General features: G+C 41.2%; 1 protein-coding gene across 6 annotated transcripts in view; it reads left to right on the forward strand.

Moving 5' to 3' along the window:
• The window catches only part of CREB5 (cAMP responsive element binding protein 5), a 265,104-nt gene that overhangs the window by 227,893 nt on the left and 14,681 nt on the right, over positions 1–22,530 (forward strand). The window lies entirely within an intron of this gene.

Below are 22,530 nucleotides of genomic sequence, written 5' to 3' on the forward strand. Positions count from 1 at the left end.
CATAGTTTAAATAAACCAAAGAGTTCAGACATAATGTAAATCCGTTGTTAGTTTGAAACAGAAAGCAGAAGCTTTCTATTTATATATTCACATTTGTATCCTGTCCTTTAACAACATTAGCAAGGTAGCTTTTGATAAATATTTTAAATACTTTAATATACATTGAAACAGACTAAGGCAGCAAATCTGTAAAACAAGCAATCTCTTCTCATTTTTGATAGATGAAGGAGAAGCAGGTTGAATGGGTACACACAGTCGGGTACACACAGTCTTGTCCACACGGTGGCAAACCACAATTTCCCACTATGTCCAAACCATGCCAAAATCTATTTTAAGTGCCACACCCACCCACACAATGAACATAGCATGTCACTGTCAGGCAAACTGTGGTTTGTTTGTTTTAATCATTATTAATTAAAAGCAACCTCGGTCTTTTCATAGATAAATATTACCTATTACCTATTCCATTGTATCAAATATGTAATGGTCCTATAATCAAATGATACGCTTAATCTTTCAGCAGATATGTTTAAATTCAATTCCAATAGGAGATTGAAGCCATGTGTATTTTGATCCAGATAGATGCGTCTACTCTGGGGTTGTTAAACCTGAGGAAAAATATGTTTTTAATAATCCATTAGTATTTCATTAGCATGCAATAACTGTCTTATTAAATCTAAATTGAATCCTTATTTGAGGTATGTAATTGAAAGTGCCACTGGGTAAAAATCTAATCTGTCAGGAATAAATTTATTTTGAAATAGGGACCCTAGGATTTTCCTTTCCTTACTTTTCAGATCATCATAAATATTCCCAATTTGAGTCTATGAATCTCTGCAGAAATCCTTTTTCATCCATGGATGGAACTGTCTCTTCCACTGGGCTGAGGGAACTCAATGTGTGCTTTAGGCTGCATTGCTTAACATACATAGAGGGAGGAATGGTACAGTCTTAACCCTGGATCTGTGCCACCAGAGGGCATAAGAATAAGGAATAGATGGCACTTGGCTGAGGCTCTGGTGGCATATGATAGAAAGAGTGTGCTCTTGTGAAGCCCCGCTTAGGGTTTCACCCTTTTCCAGAAAATATTGCTGCCCATCTCCTGACATCAGTAGATCTACAGGAATGCATTTCAGCTATGGATGTTTGCCCCAGATTCACTTTTTTAAAAGATGCATTATTGTATATATGCCTATACCCCAGTTACTTTTTTAAAAGCCTGCTGAAGCTCAGGCCTTGCATGTATATTTATATGAAGGAATACTTGTCGGCAGAAGTGATTGTGGGTTGTTGTTGTTGATGTTGTTGTTTCTTTCATGGCAATGTATCCTTTTCGAACATAAATTAGAAAATTGACACAGGACCGTATTAAGCGTTCGTTTTTAATCAAACAGGCCAAATATACTTGTTTATGTGACTAAATGAAACTTTTGTGTGTGGCTTTCCACCGCATCTGCATGAATAGTAGCATTGTAACAGGATGAGGTCACTGCAGAAGAGAAAGTGAGGTAAGAAGGCAGCTGAATCTACAGGCTTTTCTGCCGCAGCAACAGTTCGTCTCTTCTTGAAGCAGAGCTATGACGGGCGCTCCGTAGCATGCCTGAATGCCTCTCGCAGGACCCGAAATACACACACTATTGTACTCTACAGTCCGATACACAGTATACTATTTCCTCAGCTTGTATAAAGTGCACTGTGGAGACCTCTTTACACCTCTAATGTAAGCAAAGCCTCATATAGTTTATTTTAAAGCCTATGGTGTTTTTTAAAGAAAGAAAGAAAGAAAAGCTATTGAGCCATATTCTGCCACTGGTGTGGCTATTGAACAACTCCACTGTGAGGAAAATTTCTGCTTAAGGATCCGTCCACATTAGTAATATTGAAAACACACCAAAAGTTGTACTCACATCCACCCATCCATGCATTCGCGCCCACCTTCCTTTGGGAAAAGAAATGACTCAACCCCATTATATATATATATATATATATATATATATATATATATATATATATGAATGATAGCTTCATGTTGGCATCATCTTGGTGAAAACTTGCACAGTTTTCCAATTCAGCCAAGATTTCGGGCTGTCTCCAAATCACTTGAATTCAGAGTAGACCTACCGCGATCCGTGGGCACCGCAAACTTAAATCCATTGGTTTTTCAGGGGGTCCGACCTGAGTAGGACTGGGTTGGATACAACTCGTGAAATGGAGAAAGGTGGGAAAGCAGAGCTGAACTACGAAGCCATGTTAGGGTTTTTGTCAAAGCTATGTGTCACTTCATTTTGCACATTATGGGAACTTCAAAGGACTTGCAGCAAGCTGCCAAAGATTCGTGGGCCAATAGATTCTTTTCTGCCCACCCATCATAATTAGAGCTGTGAGAACTTGGAAAATCCCTCCTGTGAGCATGGGATACATTCCTTTTTTCCACAGTCCTCTCCAAACTCAGGGGAAAGCTAAGTAGCTGCTTTTAAAACCCAAGTTACAGCCTCTTCTTCTTCACTACTCAAATAGAGTGCCTAACTTTGTGCTTTAATTACAGGGAACCTAAGAGGTACCCATGTTCAGGGCTTTTTCTCAGCCGGAATTCACCGGAACTCAGTTCCGGCACCTCTCAGGTGGGCGCCATTGCCATTATAAGAGAACAAGGGAGGCGTTCATGGTGAGTTCTGGCACCTCTTTTTCTAGAAAAATAGCATTGCCCATGTTTATCGTTTTGAAGATCCATCCCTTAGATGGGATACAGAGGGAAATAGACTTTCAGGAACCATATGTGTTAGGGACTGGCAGGGCTCTGAAGACTGTGTGGTGGAGGCAGGGGAGTGACTCAGAAGAAGGGAGCCAAGCTGTTATGGGGTTTGGTGCCACCTGCAAGGCAGGAGCCAAGGCAGCAGGAGGAGGAAGGGGCAGGGCAGTCTGAGGTGGAGAGAGGTGTGCAGGATGTGCTGGAGGTAGACGAGATGGTTCAGGCAAGGAACAGTCATGTAGACCCTTTGCCATCCCCCGCCCCTGGTCTCCTAGAACCAGGAGGGGCTTGAAGAGGGAAGAGCGGCAAAGGCTTCTATGTATGCGTGCCCTGTCAGACGAGGGTACATAAGTTTGTCGGGGGGAGTTCACCCTGTTGTTACAACTACTCCGCAGGGCACAAATCTGGGAACAGCTAATAATAATAATATATTATTTGTACCCCGCCCATCTGGCTGGGTTTCCCCAGCCACTCTGGGCGGCTTCCAACAAAGATTAAAACTACATCAAAATGTCACACATTAAAAACTTCCCTGAACAGGGCTGCCTTCAGATGTCTTCTAAATGTCAGGTAGTTATTTATCTCTTTGACATCTGATGGGAGGGCGTTCCACAGGGCGGGCGCCACTACCGAGAAGGCCCTCTGCCTGGTTCCCTGTAGCTTTGCTTCTCGCAGTGAGGGAACCGCCAGAAGGCCCTTGGCACTGGACCTCAGCGTCCGGGCAGAACGATGGGGTTGGAGACGCTCCTTCAGGTATACTGGGCTAAGGCCGTTTAGGGCTTTAAAGGTCAGCACCAACACTTTGAATTGTGCTCGGAAACGTGCTGGGAGTCTTTCAAGACCGGTGTTATGTGGTCTCGGCTTAGAAGTTTAGAAGCACGTGTGTGTGTATCTGGAACACCGTGGGGACTGTTGTATGTTTCTTTTGCAATAAAGACATTCCTTGCCTTGTGTGGGGTAGGACAAAATGGTCCTTGAGGAAGACATTTTAAATAGAAACGTGCTAGACTTTCATCCATTTTTATTTTCTAACAGAAGAGGGATGTTTTTTGGGATAGATGCAATATTTCCTTTAAAAACCACAAAACCTTAATTAGGAAAATGTCAGCCTCTTTTTTTTTTGAGCCATTGGAATTTCAGTACTACTTTTGTTCTTCAGGTGGCTGTGCTTTTTTCTTCCTTATTTATTAATATAGTGTGTCCAGGCCAACTGATAATTCCATAGGAACTGGGATGATGTCACAGTCTTGCACAGTCAAGTCAGATTTGACAAGATCGTCAGGGGCACACAAGTCAATGAGGAGTGAGGGCAACACTTCCTACATCCTTCATATTGCCAATCCTAGCCACTTGTGGATCACATGGTGAAATATGGCATCAGGATGATATGTAGTGAATCAGATATGGCTACATACTGACATTGCTGAGGAATTTGCAAGGAAAGCAAATTCAGGAAGCATTGACCTCACTCTGAATGCTCTCTATTGCTGTTACTTTTAAAGTAATAGCTTTAAAATCACCAAAAGTGGAAAGGATTTTTATGCCACTGAAAGTGACCTCTTTCAGCTCAGCTCAAGTTTTCATGAAAGCCTATGTAACCTTCCGGGGCGGGGGGGGGGGGAGGAACCTCAGTAGAAAGGAAAATACCACAATACTGATTGGCTTGTCAGAATATATATATATATATATACCTGTTGATAAATATTTCAGAGCCTCTCTTTTGATTGTTGACTTACAGTAATCTTACTATTTACGGTGAAAAGAAAGTCCTCAGCATAAATAGCATTAATGAAAAATGCATAGTTAGGAGGCAATTATAGCAAAACAACTCAACCAAAACAGCAATCCTTTTTTTATATATATAATAGCATGATTAAGTGTGTTGTTTTTCCATGTCACAAATTTGAAAGGGGTTTTTAAAGTTTCCAGGGCATAGTTATACAATATGTTTTATAGTTATAAAAGGGGTGTGTGTTTAAAATGAAGATTGTAGCTTTTACATGAATATGTAAGCAGGAACAATTAAGCAAGAAAGAAGGTAGCCCATGGATATACTGTGCACAGTTTACTTTTTAAGCAGCGATCCTCTCCCCTCTTACCGGGGACTGAAGCTCCTTTGGGACTGGGAGTAAGTTTATTGAGTAGACACGGAGAAGACTGTGCTGTTAACTGAATTACAAAACAAGAGCAGCTATTATTTGGGGGAGGGGTGCCTCTGTCTGAAAATGCTTGGGTTGAAGGAAGGGCAAGCAAGTTTTTAACTGTGGAATTGTTTTGAACAGACATCACTCTTGGTTAAAACAGTTCCGCCACACATTCCAATGCATGGTGTCTACATCCACAATTTGCAGAAGGGAAGACAGTATTTATTTATTTTTGTAAAATGTATGATACATATGATAAGCTATATTGTGAGCCTGTTCATTTCAAAGGGACTTGAATGGCAACACTAGAGGGATGAACAGAGGCCGTACAGTAGCTTGTACCTATGAATCAGCAGTGCGGTGCCTTGTAGCTGTTGTGGAGAAGCTTGGCAGCTTGTATCTATGAGGCAGAAATTCTGGTTGATAAACATATTTCCTTTAAAAACACTCTCTTTCCATTCAGCATAAAGTACAGAATCCAATAACTGACATAATTGATAAATGTGTTTCTATTTTGCATGCATTAGCAAGCAATTCATCGGCCACACTAAAGTGCCAGTGATTGGGAGCATACTGAAGGCAAACCTATTATTGTTGTTGTTGTTGTTGTTTTCGTTGTTGTTGTTGTTGTTGTTGTTATACCGCCCTTCATTCAAAGATCACAGGGCAGTTCACAACACAAAAATACAAAATGAGAACACACAGGAATACATAATAATAACAAACAAGAATAATAACAAACCAATATCCCCCACTTACACACATTTGAAAGGCCATAGAATCACCCAAAGGCCTGGCTGAAGAGAAACATTTTGATCGGGCACCTAAAGATATGTAATGAAGGCACTAGGTGAGCCTTCCTGGGGAGAGTGTTCCACAAATGGGGAGCCACCACAGAAAAGGCCCGTTCTCGCATTGCTATCCTCTGGACCTCTCATGGTAGAGACACACACAAAAAAGAACTCAGATGAAGAAGGACATTTCCCTTTTTGAGAGCTCTTTTTGCCAAATCTATGAAATCCTATAACTGAGGAGTTGTCCTAATTTTAAAAACCATTATTCCCCTCTCTAGTTTTGTGACATGCCCAGCTTTCTGTTTGCCCACAATTTACCCAGGCTGTTTATTATGTGAAAGAAATGGAAATCCTGCAAACTGACATCACTATTTGCAAGTGTGTAAAATGACATCAGCAGTGGATTGGGTTTAGTTCCTAGCACACACATATACACACACACGCCACAGACTGCTGCTTATGTCCTGATGTCATCTCTGATTTCTGAACCATTACTGATGGGCTTAAGTAGGTGAACGCCAGCAACATCCTCAAAAGTCCTGGCCGTGCTTTGTTTTGAAAATTGAGCGTAATGTCTTTTTCCACAGTCAACATTCCTTTTTGTAACAGCTCATTTTGGAGGTGGTTTCCCAATCCTTCTCATTACATTCCCATGGAAGCATTTCTGAGTTTCATTAGAATATTGTATTACCTACTGAGCAGTTAATCACTAAATACAGGGGATTTTTTTTTGCCAGTGGATTGTATGTGCTTGTAATATAATTTCAGCACAAGAATAGTTTATGATTCCATTTTACCGAGCCATGAATCAGCATTTGCTGGGAATGCATTTTCATTCTGGCAATACAGTAAGGCAGCAGAATGCCTGTTTACATAACTAACACTTGCAGCTGATGTGGGCATTAATATGCATTGGGAGGGGGAGGCTTCAAGCAAGTTTCCCTCATATTGAAAATTGAATACGCAACCCTATGTATATTTGCATGAGACTAAGCCACACTGAATGGATTTGGACTTATTTCTGAGCTATTCCATCTAAGAGCACATGCTTTGAATGCAATAGGTCTCAGCCCCTGGAACTTCCAGGTAGAGCTGGATAATAATAGTAGTAGTAGTAGTAGTATTAGTAGTAGTAGTAATAATAATAATAATAATAATAATTTATTATTTATACCCCGCCCACCTGGCTGGGTCCCCCCAGCCACTCTGGGTGGCTTCCAACAAAACACTAAAATACAATAACCTATTAAACATTAAAAGCTTCCCTAAACAGGGCTGCCTTTAGGTGTCTTCTAAAAGTTTGGTAGTTATTTTTCTCTTTGACATCTGGTGTGAGGGTGTTCTATAGGGCGGGCGCCACTACCGAGAAGGCCCTCTGCCTGGTTCCCTGTAGCTTGGCTTTTCCCAGCGAGGGAACCGCCAGAAGGTCTTCCAAGGCACTCTTTCAAGTCCTGACACACATACCCTGTAGTTAATACCTTCTGCTTAAAACATCCACACACAAAGCACACAAAGAGTGTTGGAAACTGCATGCTCTCTTAAGTATTGTTACAGTTTTCCAGCCTGGCTGGAGCAAATCTGTTAACGTGATGAAAGGTATTGATGGGCCATCTAATCAAAATCTTTTAGCCTGTGGAGACACATGCTGCCAAGGTGATGGGGTATGTGTTTGGGGTGACAGGAAAAGAGAGGGTTTTTTTTAGCAAGGTGTTATGGGAAGAAGAAAGGAGAGAAAAGACTGGGGTCCATATTGGGCAGGCTGGCTGCAGGTTGGCTGGGAGAGATGCCTTGGACTCCAGAGCTGCACTGCTGTGGGGGACAAGCCCCTTTTGAAATGACCATTCTGTAAGATCTGGACTCACTCCATGCAGACTGAAGGTATAAATAGGTGAATAAACCATATTTCTTGAAGCTACAACAGTCTCTGCCGTGTCTCAATTCTCCAAAGGAGCACAGACCCTGGGGTATGCCTAGAAGTCCTGGAATCTTGCAGGGAGTGGAGGTGGCCAACTTTTGTAACAATATTTTAACATTAACTGTTGACTCAATCCAGAGTAAGTTAGTTGAAGTTAGTTTTCATTGAATTTTATTATTATTATTATTATTACATTTATATATCACCTTTATATGTGGTGTACATGGTTCTCCTCCCCAACAACCTTGTGACCTAAGAGATGGTGGCTGGCCGAAGGTCACCAAATGAGCTTCATGATTGAGTGGGGATTCCAACCCTGTTCTCCTGGGTCCTAGCCCACACTCCAATCATTACACCACACTGGCTCATTGGGACAAGTTATGTGTTACTTTCAGCCCCACTGATTTCAGTGAGAACTAAGTTCAACTAAATCAGACTGGATCCAACCCAGTGTCTATAAGCAAAAAAGAAAAGAAAAAGTTACACAAGATTGCATTCATTTCACAGTCAGAACCTAAAATAAATCTGCCTTGCAAACAAGGAAGCAACTGTTTATTAGCCCATTAATAAGGCTGATTCTCACATTATTTTAGTACACAGTAAGGTCTTCGAAATGTTGCTTTAACTTGTCATTATATCACAATGAAGCTTAAATCTTAGAATTCAACCATTTGTACGGTGGTTCCTTTTCATCTTGAAAACAACAGCAGGCTACAAAATTATATGGGTAGCTTTGAGTCTTGAGTCCCATGTCTCATCAGATCTGTATTAGAGGCATAAAATGTACAATGTATTGTCTCTATCTGATTATGTTCAGTTCAGCTCTGCCCAGTGAATCAGTGTGCTTTTAATGGTCCATTTAGCGGTGAATGTCTAAGCGGGTGGGGAATCTGTAAAGGGGCCCACAGCTGGCACTGAATGTGACTCGCTGCGCCAGCTGCCAGTTTGCTGTGTTGTTAATATTTCATTTTATGGCTTCACATATGTGTTTGGGTGGGAAAGTTGTAACATTCTGGTTCCTTCGTTTTCTTAAACATTATGTGTAGTTCACTAGCTATATTATATGCATCTCCCGAATTGGCCAGGGGGAGGTGGGTGCTTATGGCTTCTCTTCAGAAATTGATACCTAGCCATGGAAATTTGCAGTGGCCGCTTCTGTGACTTTCTCTCTCTTTTTTCCCTGCTTGAAAGATTTAAAGTAGACTACATTTCTGAGTTCCTATTACAACCACATAGTTAACAATCTAAAGCATTGTGCTTTCCTGTTTTTATACTAATTTGTTCAGAGGCTCTGTAGACAAATCGTCCATCGTGTGGTTCCTGAAATCTATCATTCCAGAGTCTGGGTGGGGAATTCTGTGACCGAATGTTTCTATGGATATAGTGAAGTACTAGTTTTCTATCTTAGTCCCCCACCCCTCTCCCTGGAACAGCATTAAATCAAGCAATGCTTTACCTGCACTCTGGATTCATATAACCCAGAAGCAATTAAAAACACCATCCTTTGTTTTTTCAGAAGTAAACCCATATGAATTCAGTGCGGCTTAATTCCAGACATAGCCTTGCAGCCGAGATATGTGATGAGCTATTCCATCTAGAGACAGAAGTTTGTGTCTATTTCGAACTCACAGTAAACCATACAGGGCTTTATGCACCAGTACCTTTAACTTAGCCCAATACGCGGGTGGCGCTGTGGTCTAAACCACTGAGCCTCTTGGGCTTTCCAATCAGAAGGTCAGCGGTTCAAATCTCCGCAACGGGGTGAGCTCCCCTTGCTCTGTCCCAGCTCCTGCCAACCTAGCAGTTCAAAAACACGCAAAAAAGTGCAAGTAGATAAATAGGTACCCTCCAGCGGGAAGGTAAATGGCGTTTCCATGCACTGCTCTGGTTTCGGTGTTCTGTTGCGCCAGAAGTGACTTAGTCATGCTGGCCACATGATCCGGAAAAACTGTCTGCGGACAAACGCCGGCTCCCTTGGCCTGGAAAGTGAGATGAGTGCCGCAACCCCAGAGTCGTCTGCAACTGAACTTAACTCTCAGGGGTCCTTTACCTTTACCTTTACCAGCCCCTTTAACTTAGCCCAATACTTATTTGGCAACTTTTCCACATATGTTTTTTCTAAACTTCTCTAACAATTGCCATTGGTACCAAGGATACATATATGCCCCTCTTTAAACACAATATTTCACTTGGCTTTCTGTGTTACGATTTTGTGATCATTCACCAAAATGGCTTTTGTTGTTTCATTTTGCTGACCCACCTTCATGTTACTACCGAGTCATAATTCACCAGAATCCTGCCATTGATATACCTTATTACAGCAATTTAGGATGCCACAATCTTTTCTCCCCCGTCCTTTCATTTACTTTCCTTCATTCTATTCTGTTATTTTCTATCCCCAGGAAGATTGAAATGTCACTTTGGGAAGTGTAATAAATCTTAGCGACTTCACCTAAGGCTCCTTAAACTCCAGCAAGTATCTTAATTTGGTAAACAGATAACAAAATCAGCTTGATTTAAAACGTTAACCTTTCTTCGTTTAATCTAGTTTCGTATACAAATAAGGAATTTCTTAAACTAGTCAATCTTAGCTCTTTAATTGAACACTTCTGTGTCATCGTTTTTTCTGTTGGGCATGCAGTAATATTGCCAAGAAAACTTACTGGCTTTGCATAATTTCACATGGAATCTTCTAGTTTGGGTTGACATCATATAGCGTCCTATAAATCAGTAAGGTGGTACCTTAAGTGCATCTTGACACTCTGTAATTCAAAAGCTAGGAAATCAACCCCAGCCCCGCACCAGTATGAGTTGTTTTTGTTAACAGAGATGAAATTATGGGTGTAACTTGTTGGCTGTCTCCAAAAAGACTTTTGCAAGCTGTTTGTTCAGCTGTCCCCAGCCAACAGCTTCATGTGTGTTGCAGAGAAATGGATTATCACATCACCACCATAATAATTGTGTTACAGTCCCTAATAGTGTGAGTGTGTTAAAGAGAGAGAGGGAGCACATTTATTAAAGTTGGAAATGTCAGATTCCACATATTATCTCTTAAAGTGTGATCCCAGAGGTATAAATATATCTTCTTTAGAAGAGATTCTTCTGATACCACTTCTCAGTTAACTTCTGTTATTCATCAACATTCCATCTTTTGAAACACTGAAATATTATTGAACAAAGCATAATATGACACTTTCACTTGAAAACCTTTTTAATATACAGTCATACCTTGGAAGTCGAACGGAAGCCGTTCCGGAAGTCCGTTCGACTTAAAAAAGGTTCAGAAAACCAAAGTGCAGCCACGGAAGCCCCATCAGATGTTTGGCTTCCAAAAATAGTTCACAAACTGGAACAGTTTGTGGCATTCGGGAGCCAAAATGGTCAAGAACTAAGCTGTTTGAAAACCAAAGTACGACTGTACTGACACTTTTTTAAAAACCACTCCAATTTTTACAACCATTTGAAAAGGAGTCAGAGTCTACAGTACTTGCACATAATTTCCAAACTTACTTGTCAGTTCTAGATACAATAGCATGGAACTTGGAAGGTAATTTTGCCTCCTCATAAGGTTAATGGGCTCTGGGAGGGGTAACTCTGTCCAGGAATCCACACAGGGACCTATGGGCCTAAACACCTCTCCAAATGGTGGTCTGTGTGGGGTTGTGGTACTCAGTCCATGTTGGGGGGGACTCCCCAGCACAGGCTGGACACCACTGGGTTCCTATCAGCCAGCATGTGGGCTGTCTGATGCCAGATACAGGCCCAATGCCCTAGCAAAACCTACTCTTACATGTAATCAGTACAATTGTGGCCCAATTCAACCCAATACCAATCTCCTGTGTTCATTTCCTTGGTCTTCCCCACACCAGCCACAGGCATCATTCATCTGGGGTAGCAATTGTAGTCTAAAACATCTGGAGGACCATTTTGCACCATTTGCTGCTTTTCATGTCAGCATCAACAACATGTTTAACCTTAATGCTCCCTTGAAGCTTAATGCTGTATACAAAACATCAGGAGAAATCTCAGGCTTGAAATATAGGATGTCTTTTTGCTCTGTTGTGTAGTATTCGTATCTATTCATTTAAAACACACACAGATATATAACAACCAATCCCACCCCCAAATCCTTAAATTTGGTCCTTGGCTAAGCAGTATATTGAAACCTGGCTCTCAATTAATGTCTGTTCCATAAACTCATAACAACCTACAGAAATCAGTTCTTCACTGTATGCTGCTGAATATATATATATATATATATATATAATCAAAAACAAGAATAATTTGGCAAGGGGAGGATAGAGAGAGTTTGACATTCATTACCTGCATATTTATTCTTCTTCTTTCCAGGCCATCTTTTGCATTTATTGTGGTGGAGAAAACATATTGAAACAGTTTTGGCCTTAATATTTATAGATGCTGAATGCACATTAAATTAGTGGCAAAAGAGGAATGGGATTACAAGTGTTTTGTAACATTGCACTCAGAAACTAGAAATAAAGAGAAGGGAAAGCTGCCAGCACATCTGCATTTGTTTTAGATCAAGACATAAGGAGAACGATGAGATTGCAGAAACCTGGTCAGATGGCACAATGAAGCAGAGGCGTCATCATGAAGGAGAGTCTAAAGAAGGAGTGGGGTGGGGGGAATCCTGCAGACATCCATTAAAAAGCCTGGGCCATTTACAGATATAATGTCCCAGCAAAGTAAAGTCATTCAGATAATGTGGCTTCAGAGCAGACATTGGCAGCATTCACAAATAAGGGGATGAAAATTCTGGTCATTTGTTTCCTCCTCACACAAGAGCAGGAAGAACCGGGAGCACATCCTTCAGTCCTGCACTCACATCAGCAGTATTTCAAACCCCATCCCCTGGGGTTGTGGCGCTCATCTCGCTTTATTGGCCGAGGGAGCCGGCGTACAGCTTCCGGGTCATGTGGCCAGAATGACTAAGCTGCTTCTGGAAAACCAAAGCAGTGCACGGAAATGCCGTTTACCTTCCCACCGGAGTGGTACCTATTTATCTACTTGCACTTTGTGCTTTCAAACTGCTAGGTTGACAGGAGCAGGGACCGAGCAACGGGAACTCACCCTGTCACAGGGATTCGAACCACCAACCTTCTGATCAGCAAGCCCTAGGCTCTGTGGTTTAACCCACAGCACCACCCGCGTCCCTTTGTTGTTAGGACACCCCTCTTTTCATTGGAGAAACATTGGAGGGTATGAGACTATATCCATGCATGTCATTAAATATCAACAAGGGAGATTTCTAAATGATAGGCAAGGATAGTGCTCTTGGGCACCCCGGTATCTACATATACCCAGGCCAATGATGTCACCCTGTAGGGTGCTGCTAGCCACCCTCAAAGTACCACCTTGTGAAGAAGGCAACAACTCTGCCCTTGATTTACAGCACAGTCTGGTGAACACACCTGGACGTTCCTTGACCTGCGGTCCTTTGCGTGGAACCTACTAAATGAGTTGGCATGCCAAAGCGATGTCTGCCTGGCATAGCCGCTATGGAGCGACTGTTGCAATTGCTCCACGTGTGATGTGCATATTTCACGAAGTGTCTCTGAGTCACACCTGGGAATAGGTCAGCTTCTTCTCTTTTTTCCCCTCGTCTCCCTCTCTCCCCCCCCCCTCTTTTTCCCTTCTTGACTTAAAGAGGATCGCCGTGACAAAGTTTGAGAATATGCGCTGTGGAGTCATTAATGAATCCATTTTGAAAAGTCAGTGCCCTTCAATTAGCCTGAATGGAGGGAAGCAGATGGGATTCCTATCCTCGAGGGAGGCTATTGAAAGAGATCACAAGAAATACCACATTGGGCTGATTTATAGGAGTAATTATAAGCTTCATTTGCACAAAACTATTCAATGTGGTTGCAGTGAGAAAAATGAAGAATGTATGAAATGCTGTTGTTGTGTTTCCCAAATAATAATGGGATCGTGTGTCATATAGAGTCTCAATTCTAAATAATTTAGAAGAAAAATCCGGGGGGGGGGGGGGAATGAGCCTCAGACCCAAACAACAAGGGTGAGTAAAACAGCCTTGCAGGATATCTTCATTAAAACTCTTAGAAATGCCCGTTTTGTGCTCAAACCTATTCCTGCTGCAGAGGTGTTTTCTAATTCTATCTGTAAAAAAGTTTGCTGGGATACGAGTTTAAAAACAGATTTTCATACGAAACACATGTGTGCAAGTAACAGCAGAGATCTAAAATGAATAAAGCGATAGGCATAGCCATGGAGATTGCTGTTCCGATTCCAACTAGAGCCGTTCTGATATGTGCTTGTGCCATGCCATTTAAAAGAATAAAACACTTAGCTATATCAGTAGAAATATGAAGGTCTAAATTAGAACTTTGTGGGTTTGTGTGTGATGAAGAAGGCATTTCTTATGAGCAGAAGCAAGGAAAGCAACGTCTTCTCACTCGAAACAACTGATATGTGCCCAAATGCACACCAGAATCCAAAGTACAGTCTGCTCCTAAAATTTTCCTATGCCAATCGTTTTGATTTTAAAAAAGAGAAAGGCAACACAAAGCAAATACAATTAGTAAGGTACTGCGGAAAATTGTGGAGGAAATGGTTGCATGTGTTTTTATGGCTCCAATCGGATATTGGTGTAGTTTCTGATTTAATGGACGGCATAACTTCCTATGGTCATGTCTTCTTGCAATTTTTTTAGAGTTCTAAAAGTTTTGTTTCACTTTTAATTTAAAACTTCCCAAAAAAGACTAATCAAGAAGATATACCAAAAAAGGCACTTCCAACTGCCATACGTAAAACACAGTCTTATAAAGACTTGTCTTTTCAACCAGGCTTTCTCCGACTCATAATATTGGTATTTGTTTTTACTGAATTCCTGTTTTTATAATACTGTTTTACTAGTTTTTATCCTGTGTCTCTGTTTTGATGCTGCTTGTATTTTATTTTTACTATTTTTATGCAGCTTGGGTTCTTTTGAAAAAATATTAAGCAGCTGAAAAATGTTTTTAAATAAAATAAAGAAATTAAAAAACACACATTCCAGTGCATTCCACTGCTGTAGATCACAACAGCATGGGGAAATTCATCTAGTCTCATAACTAATGAGCTATGGAAAGAAAGTCACCACCCAAAACCAATGTCCCACTATTTTGACCACTTTTGCTTTCTACACAGTGTTTTGTATTCATTCTTCAATAACGTTCTTCATCTCCAAACGGGGCATCTTCCTGTTTTCTTCTGAAATTTTTTTTTAAGTGAGAAACACAGTAAAGCAACTTCTCTGCCCGTTATGTGTGGACTGCATGTCAGAATTATAGCACTGGGTCATGCTAGGATAAGGGTGGCGCTAGCAGAAAAGTTACAAGGCTTTTAAAAATCAAATGCAAATTCTGAAAGAAAATATGTTATTTCCTAAATGCTTACCGTTTTTTCTTTTTAAAATTAGCTCAATCAGTAGAGCATGAGACTCTTAATCTCAGGAGATTTTTGCAATGCAGGAGTTGAACTACATGTCTCTTGTGGTCCCTTCCAGCTCCAAAATTCTATGATTATATTATTATAAGTATTTCACCCATGTGTGTTTGAAAGGGAGGAATGAAAGGGGTGGTGATTCACTTCATATTTAATGGTAAATCTTTAAAAAAAAGCACAGACCAAAACAACTAACCTTCAGAATTCACACTTATCCAAATTTTGTAATGCAATTATCCAGCCAACCAATGTTTACAATATATATTAGGGGAAATTGTGCATGAAAATGAATAACATAGTGAAAGTAACCTAACTTATATTAGGGAAAATTGTTTGCAAATGCATGTGCATTAGTCAAACCTCCATAGAAAATTGTGTTTCTGAGGAGAAATTTGCACTGCACCATGAAGATTATGTTTTTAAAAACGCAAGTTGCTGTGGAAATGTGAAGAACTGAATTTAAGAGTAGAAAAATGACAAAAGAGAGAGAACTATAACTGACAATTGCTTCCATCCCTAACTCTGGGTAGGTTTTGAGAAAGATAGACATCAATAGAATTCTACCCCCCAAATGCAGAAAATTCACTTGTCGTCTTCCATAGTAAGACCCTTTCGCACCAAAATCTGCAATTGGCATGCACTGTCAGAGCAACAGGCCGGAAAACGCTTCCGTTCCTCAATTTTCCTGACACCAGCACAGCTTGACTGCACCTTTAAGCCCTGTGCTGATATGTAGGTGGACTGAGCAAATTAATAAACAGCTCTCTCTGCTGCCAACTGGAGCACCATCAAAACATGGGATAAATTATCTCTCCTGGCTTTAACCACAGGAGGGAAAATAACTAGCAAAGATGCAGTCACCTTAACCCCCTTGTTTGAACCAACCACCACTGAGTCTGCCTCTCCCACAACCTGCCTTCTACACATTGGCAGTCTTCCAAGGAGAAGTAGCTGTACGAGAAGAACTTATTTCATTTGCCCAGGCTGATAGCAGATAAGCCCCTAGACTGTGGTAAGATGCAAGCATTCTGTGGGAAAGGGAGATCATCTGTTCCACCGGCGAGGCGCGTTCAGATCCGAGGTTGCCACAGCTTAAGCCCGCAAGATACTTGTTAAAATGAATGGGGTGTGTGATGTGGTTTGCTAGCTTAATACTGCAGTGTCTGCTTTCTCCAGTGGTATCTCTGCTTAATGCCAAACAGCTTTAGGGCTGCTCTGATAGGGTTTCTCTCACACACACCAGACAAGAAAATGTGAACTGTTCTCTGTGTCTGTATAGCCGTGATCTCCAAATAATAAGCAAAGCTGTTGCAAGTTTTCCGGACAGTGGGTATAGTGACATTGTATACAAAGATCTAAGGAAGTGTCACCTAGAGCTGGGTTTCCCAAACTTGAGTCTTCAGCTCTTTTTGGACTACAACTCCCATCACCCCTAGCTAGCAGGACCAGTGGTCAGGGATGATGGGAGTTGTAGTCTAAAAACAGCTGGAGATCCAGGTTTGGGAAACCTTGACCTAGAGCCACATGTAATACCTGTCCTGACCAATGACTGCAAAAGAGTTGACCTAGGCTCCATCAGCACCTGTACGTACCTGCACAGCACATTTGCAGTTTTCCCCATTCAGTTTTGTTAAATTTGAGCTTGTCCTTCATTCACTGTCTTTGGGCTACTGGCCGTATCCCAGCACTATCCTCCTTTCTTTCGGGATTGTGGTCCCGTTCTTTAGCAGTGAGAAAGGAGGAAAGAAGTAGACTCATTAGGATCCATATGGACTTCACCGTTAAGTTCAGTGGCATGCGGCCTACACCAACAAATTATTTTATTTCGTTTTCTTCCCAACATGTTTCAATGGTTGCAAAATCCTCTTATTTTCTTCTTTCCCCTTCACCCTGCATAGTCTGAAAGAGGTGAAGCTACTAAGGGAAGCCTAGCAGCTTTTAAGAAGACGAGGCTTCTAATAAGACAACAAATTGGGTGTTTTTGTAGATATTACCGCTGAAAAACTGTGCCAGCCAGTTAATGGCGTCCATTTTGTTGCTACGAGGTATGCCCATTAAAGAAGGAGACTCTCTGGTCTTTCAGGGTTTACAAGCTTTCACCTCCACTCACAGCACTTAATGACACATTAATTTCCCCCAACATGAATATGGTTTATGCTTGGACTGGGTGGATGATGCCTACTTGGTAGAATCCTGCCAATTTCGGTCAGAAATTCCACCCACATTGTGTTCATTGCAGACTGAGCAATGCCCCACCCATAGAACCAAATCCTTAACATTGGCTCTCCACTCTGACTCCCATCCCAGCAGTTCAGCTCATTGTTCCAACTGCTGTAAGTCTCAGTGTTGGAGAACAGAAGGGGCACAAGCCTGGGACTAATTACAAAGATTAGCAAATTAGCATTGTCTAAACTAAGACATAGACCTTGATGTGGATTTTGGAATGGCTGTCCCCCTCTTGAAATCATTAGGCGTTTTCTGTACAGAAAAGAATGCTGTTCCTTACATGTCATCATCATAAACAGCTCTATCCATTTCTGAAATGTCATCGTTAAGTATCTTCAGTTCTGTTGCTGGATAGAGATGAATTATATTCAGCTTATATTTTTTTTACGAATCTTGAGTGGAATTCTGGTTTACAAAAAGCAGCTTCATCTTGTCTGCCTCTAAAGGGTTTGGTGGTGAAGCACGGGATAAGATTCGTTCCTGTGCTTCTTCTGCATCTCATGACATTCATCTTAAAAGGCAGTGAAATATCAATATAAATGTATTTCTTTATTTACCTATCAAAATGTTCCTTTCCATAGAAAATTTCCACATGGTAGCTAGCGCCCATTACATGATTTAATTTTTTTTTTAAAAAAAAGGCCAAAACGCACAGCATGATCCAAATGTCAAAAATCAGCAGCAGTCCATCAAAACATTGGATAATAGTAGTAAATAAATATAAATCTACACCTCCACATACCCAAAGCTTGATGGAATAGCACTGCATTAACAAGCCACCTAAAAGATTATGGGGGAATGTGAGATGCATGTGCTTCAGTTCGATCCTGTTAGGGCCACCACTGACACAAGGCTTTCACTGTGCATAGAATCATAAGAGTTGGAAGAAACCCTGGTGATCATCTAGTCCAACCCCTGTCAGGAATTGTAGCTTGTGTCAGGAATATATAGCTGTAACTTATGGGGAATCGAACCTGCAGCCCTGGCATTATCAACACCATGTTCTAACCCACTGAGCTAACCAACACCAGTCCATGCGTTTATTATTATTTATTTCATAAAACCCATACACGCCGGTTTGATTGTAGAAAACCTCGAGGAAAATTCACAACCGTATTTTAAAACATACAAAAGTTAAACTACTAAAAGAGGTTAATTTAAATGTATCAGTAGTTGTCTACCGCCTAGCTTGCCCTTGTAACCTTGCTGCAACATGCAACTGTTTTTGTAATGCAATTTCAAGTTTCTTTGTCGTGGATTATCTAGCTAAAACCTGGGGGCAGAAGATGTTGCCTGGTTTCATTATAATGAGCTATACATGACCTGCCCTAGGACTCCGTGGTAAAGGCTGGGCAATAGATGTCTATAAATACATATATTTATTTAGTTGTGCATGTGAGGAAATATCAGTAGGCTTGGGGGACCCCAAGGTTGATTTAAGTGCAAATCTTTTTCTTTAAAAAAGCAAAACCCTTACATGGAGGACCTCTAAAAACAGTTCAGTGAGGTTTGAGTATGTTCTGTAGCCTGGTCATTGCCGGGGGATGGCCAGAAATGTGTGGATGGGAAGCTGAAATGGAGTACCATGGAAAAGGGCATTGCTGCCTAGAACAGTAAAGAAGACGACTTTGTATTGCAGATCCCACTTGAAATATTATGAATTAGAATCTAAGCAGCACTTGGCAATATCTAAGACGTTTTGTCTACATTATTCCAATAATGCTGGCTAATGCACGTAAGATAATTTGATACTGCAGTGCCCATGTTGCGGGTGGTGCAATGTCGCTTTATTTTGCAAAGGCTTCAGTTTTACAAAGGTCTTAAGTGCCTGTTTTTAAAGGCAGGAGAATAAAAATGTTTCCTCAATAGAAGAATAAAAATGTTTCCTCAAATACTTCTCATTCATGGCAAGAGCATGGTGTGCAGTTGTGTGTGTCTGATAAATGTTCTGCAGGGGCTCCGTAACACTCCTGTCAATGGAGCGCTGACCTAAGCATGAAGTTAAAGAGGGGCTGGGCAGTTGCTGTTGTTGCTATGGGAGAAGATGAGGTAGATAGCTGGTCTCTTACCAGAATTTGGATCCAGGGCAGCTGGCTCACCCTCCCATTGGGAAAAGTGAACAAGAAGCTTGTAAAGTACAGAGACCACATACAAATGACCCCTATTGACAGAAACCAGCTGCACGTCAAGCTTCTCCCTGCCTCTCTTGATTTGCAATCTCAAATAAATAGATGTGGCTGAAGGGTCTGTGGAAAGAAAACAGAATAATGTATTCTACTGAGAATCAAATTCACAGCTTTTATGGTTGTGTGTGTGTGTGTGTGTGTGTGTGCATTTGGAGCTGGGTGTTCCTTCACACATTAAGGTCTTTTTCATCCCTGACACTTTGGGGAAAGGGGAAGAGAGTTTGGGGAGTGTGCAGTTTATAATGGCAAGTGGTGCAGTTCACCATCAAAGTAGGATCATTTGGACAAACAGTGCGTGGGCACATCTACAGACTAATAGTCACCATTTATAAAAATTCTGGCAAATAGGGGTTTGTGGGAGTTTTATATTTGGGCAGAATAAACACTCTTTAATATAACGTTACTGGACTTTTTCCAAAATAGTGGTAGTTATCCAACCCTTTTAATGCCACAGATTTGGCTTTGGAAAAGAATGCCTTGCTTGAAAATGACTTAGATTGGTGTATTTTTCTATATCTTTCCTTGGTGAGTTTCGTCAGCTACTACCACCAGCTATTTTGTGGCTATGATAGAATTTGTGTTCATTTTTTAAAAAATTAGCCTAAACGAAGAGATCCTCCGTTTCAGTCCAGCAAAGACCGTGGGCAGCAGAGCTGGGTGCATTTTTGTTTTGGTAATGGAGGTAAGGATGAATTAGAATTCCTTGATAAGTTGCTTGTTTTGCTTTTCGAGTGGCTGCAGTGCTTCTGTTTTTCAGTACGTTAATTGGGGACAGATAACCTAATTTATGGCGCAGTTGTCCAACGTAAAGATACCAGATCTATAAAACAAGTGGGAGGGTTTTTTTGCTTTGCTTTTTGGCTGAGAGAGTTTTTGCGCATCATCATCATGGTCAGGTTGACCAACCTGTGTGCCCAAATTGGATTCCCGGTGTAATGGGGAAAAGGTGGGATATTTAAACATGGTAAAACTCAACTAGTCAGTCCTATTGACTTAAATAGAGACAAGTGTAAGTAGGTCGGTCAGTTCTGGATTAGCCAAAAGTAACTCTGTTCCAGGGAGATCACCACCACAGTGCCTAAAGAACCCTTCAGATGGAAAGGAGTTTGTTCATGCTGTGTGCTGTGTGAAATACAGTGGTACCTCGGGTTAAGTACTTAATTCATTCCGGAGGTCTGTTCTTAACCTGAAACTGTTCTTAACCTGAAGCACCACTTTAGCTAATGGGGCTTCCCGCTGCCGCTGCACTGCCACCGTGCAATTTCTGTTCTCATCCTGAAGCAAAGTTCTTAATCCAAGGTACTATTTCTGGGTTAGCAGAGTCTGTAACCTGAAGCGTATGTAACCCGAGGTACCACTGTATAGTACATTTTAATACAGGGGGGCAAGAACCTGAAGCCATCCAGATGTTATTGTTAGACTCCCAGCTGCAACCAGCTCCAGCCACCATACCCAAGTCAAGATGATGACATCTGGAGGGCCACAGTTCCTCATCCCTGTTTAAATGGATGAAAACTCAGTATTGTATTGCTTGCGTTGGATTCCTGAGTTACACATACTGAGAAACTAGGGTTACTAAAGTATTGGTGTCTGCCACCCTCCATATTTTCTTCTTTATTTGTTGCTGTTGTTTTTCTGAACGTGAGGGGGATGTGCAGCCATCTTGAGTGGGTGAAATGTTCCATTTGGTCTCTTCTCCAACAAAAGCTTTCCTGATCCTGGGCCAATAGCAGCCTTACTTCTTCTGCATCTGCATCTGCACTGCCCCCTGATATCTCCCCTCCATATCTCTCTTTTGCAAATAACATTAAGTTGCAAGCCCTCTTAAAGAGAAATGTGTGACCATGTTCTACAGATCACTGTGTGAATAAGGGTTGTGTAGCAGTAGCCGAAGTCGAGGAGGAATCTAGGGAAAGACTCTCTCTTTCCCAGAAAATTCCTGACAAGTGGAGAAAAATACGTTTCTCTGAAATAAGTGGTTGTTTGGCAAATGCCGTGCTGTTTTTGGATGGTTATTAGGTGAAAATGTGAGATACGCAAAGCGGATAAGGGGAATCTTGGTGTTGAAAATGAATGCAGGCTTTTGAACTTTGAACAGTACTTTATAGCAGAAGAAGCAGCTAAAGGTTATTTTAAGAATTGAGTTTTGCCTGTGATACTTTATCAACACTTGTATCACATATTTTGTGCTCTGCTGGCTGCAGTCCAGAGGCCTGCCTGCATGTGGTGAATTCTTCACGTTTAAAGTCTGGTATGGAGGAATTCTTTCATCTGATGTGTACGGCAAAACTGAATGAAATGGATATCTGAAATCTGTTGATCGCACGAACTGAAACAAAACAATCCTATTCCTGGAAAGAGATCACGTTATGCCCCTGAACCAAAAGGCATTAGCCGTGTTGAGTTCAAAACAGGAGGGTGGTAGCATTGTTGCCTTTTCATTACTACGGAAATTGATTATTCCACAATAAGTTAAGTGAAATCAGAGCTGCTGCACCCAGACAGGTTGACATATTTCACCTACATTAAAGCTGAAGAAATATCCCTAAGGTAAAAAAAAAGATGAGGACCGCTTAGACTACAATGTGCATTTAATGTTTGGTTGCTCCAGCAAATATTTCAATATTCTCACCATTGTTTTCTCCTTAATGCCAGCAATTAACCTTTTAGTCTGATGGAAACAGTTGCTGTTTTATTTGAGTGTGGCTGATAACTTGTTACATTCCAGGCTCTTAGGTTCTGAAACAGAAAAGCACATCCTATTGTTCAGTCCCTGGCATTGTCAGACAAAAGCTACACCAGACATTTGAAGGAAACTGGATGAGTGATTTGTGCTTCCTTCATCCCCACACTTCCGAACTTTTTCCAAATAGGAGATATGCACGTCGACAGAGACAAACCCCAAAAGGAGAACCTAGAAATACTGGGTTTTTAAACAAATTTCATACGGGAGCATTCCAAATTACCTAATGCATCAGAGGCCATTAAAAACCAATTAAGCAGACAAACAAACAAATCAACACTCAATTTAAAACATGAGGTTTTCATGTAA

Source organism: Podarcis raffonei, chromosome 12 (assembly GCF_027172205.1).
Source record: "Podarcis raffonei isolate rPodRaf1 chromosome 12, rPodRaf1.pri, whole genome shotgun sequence".
NCBI lineage: Eukaryota > Metazoa > Chordata > Lepidosauria > Squamata > Lacertidae > Podarcis > Podarcis raffonei.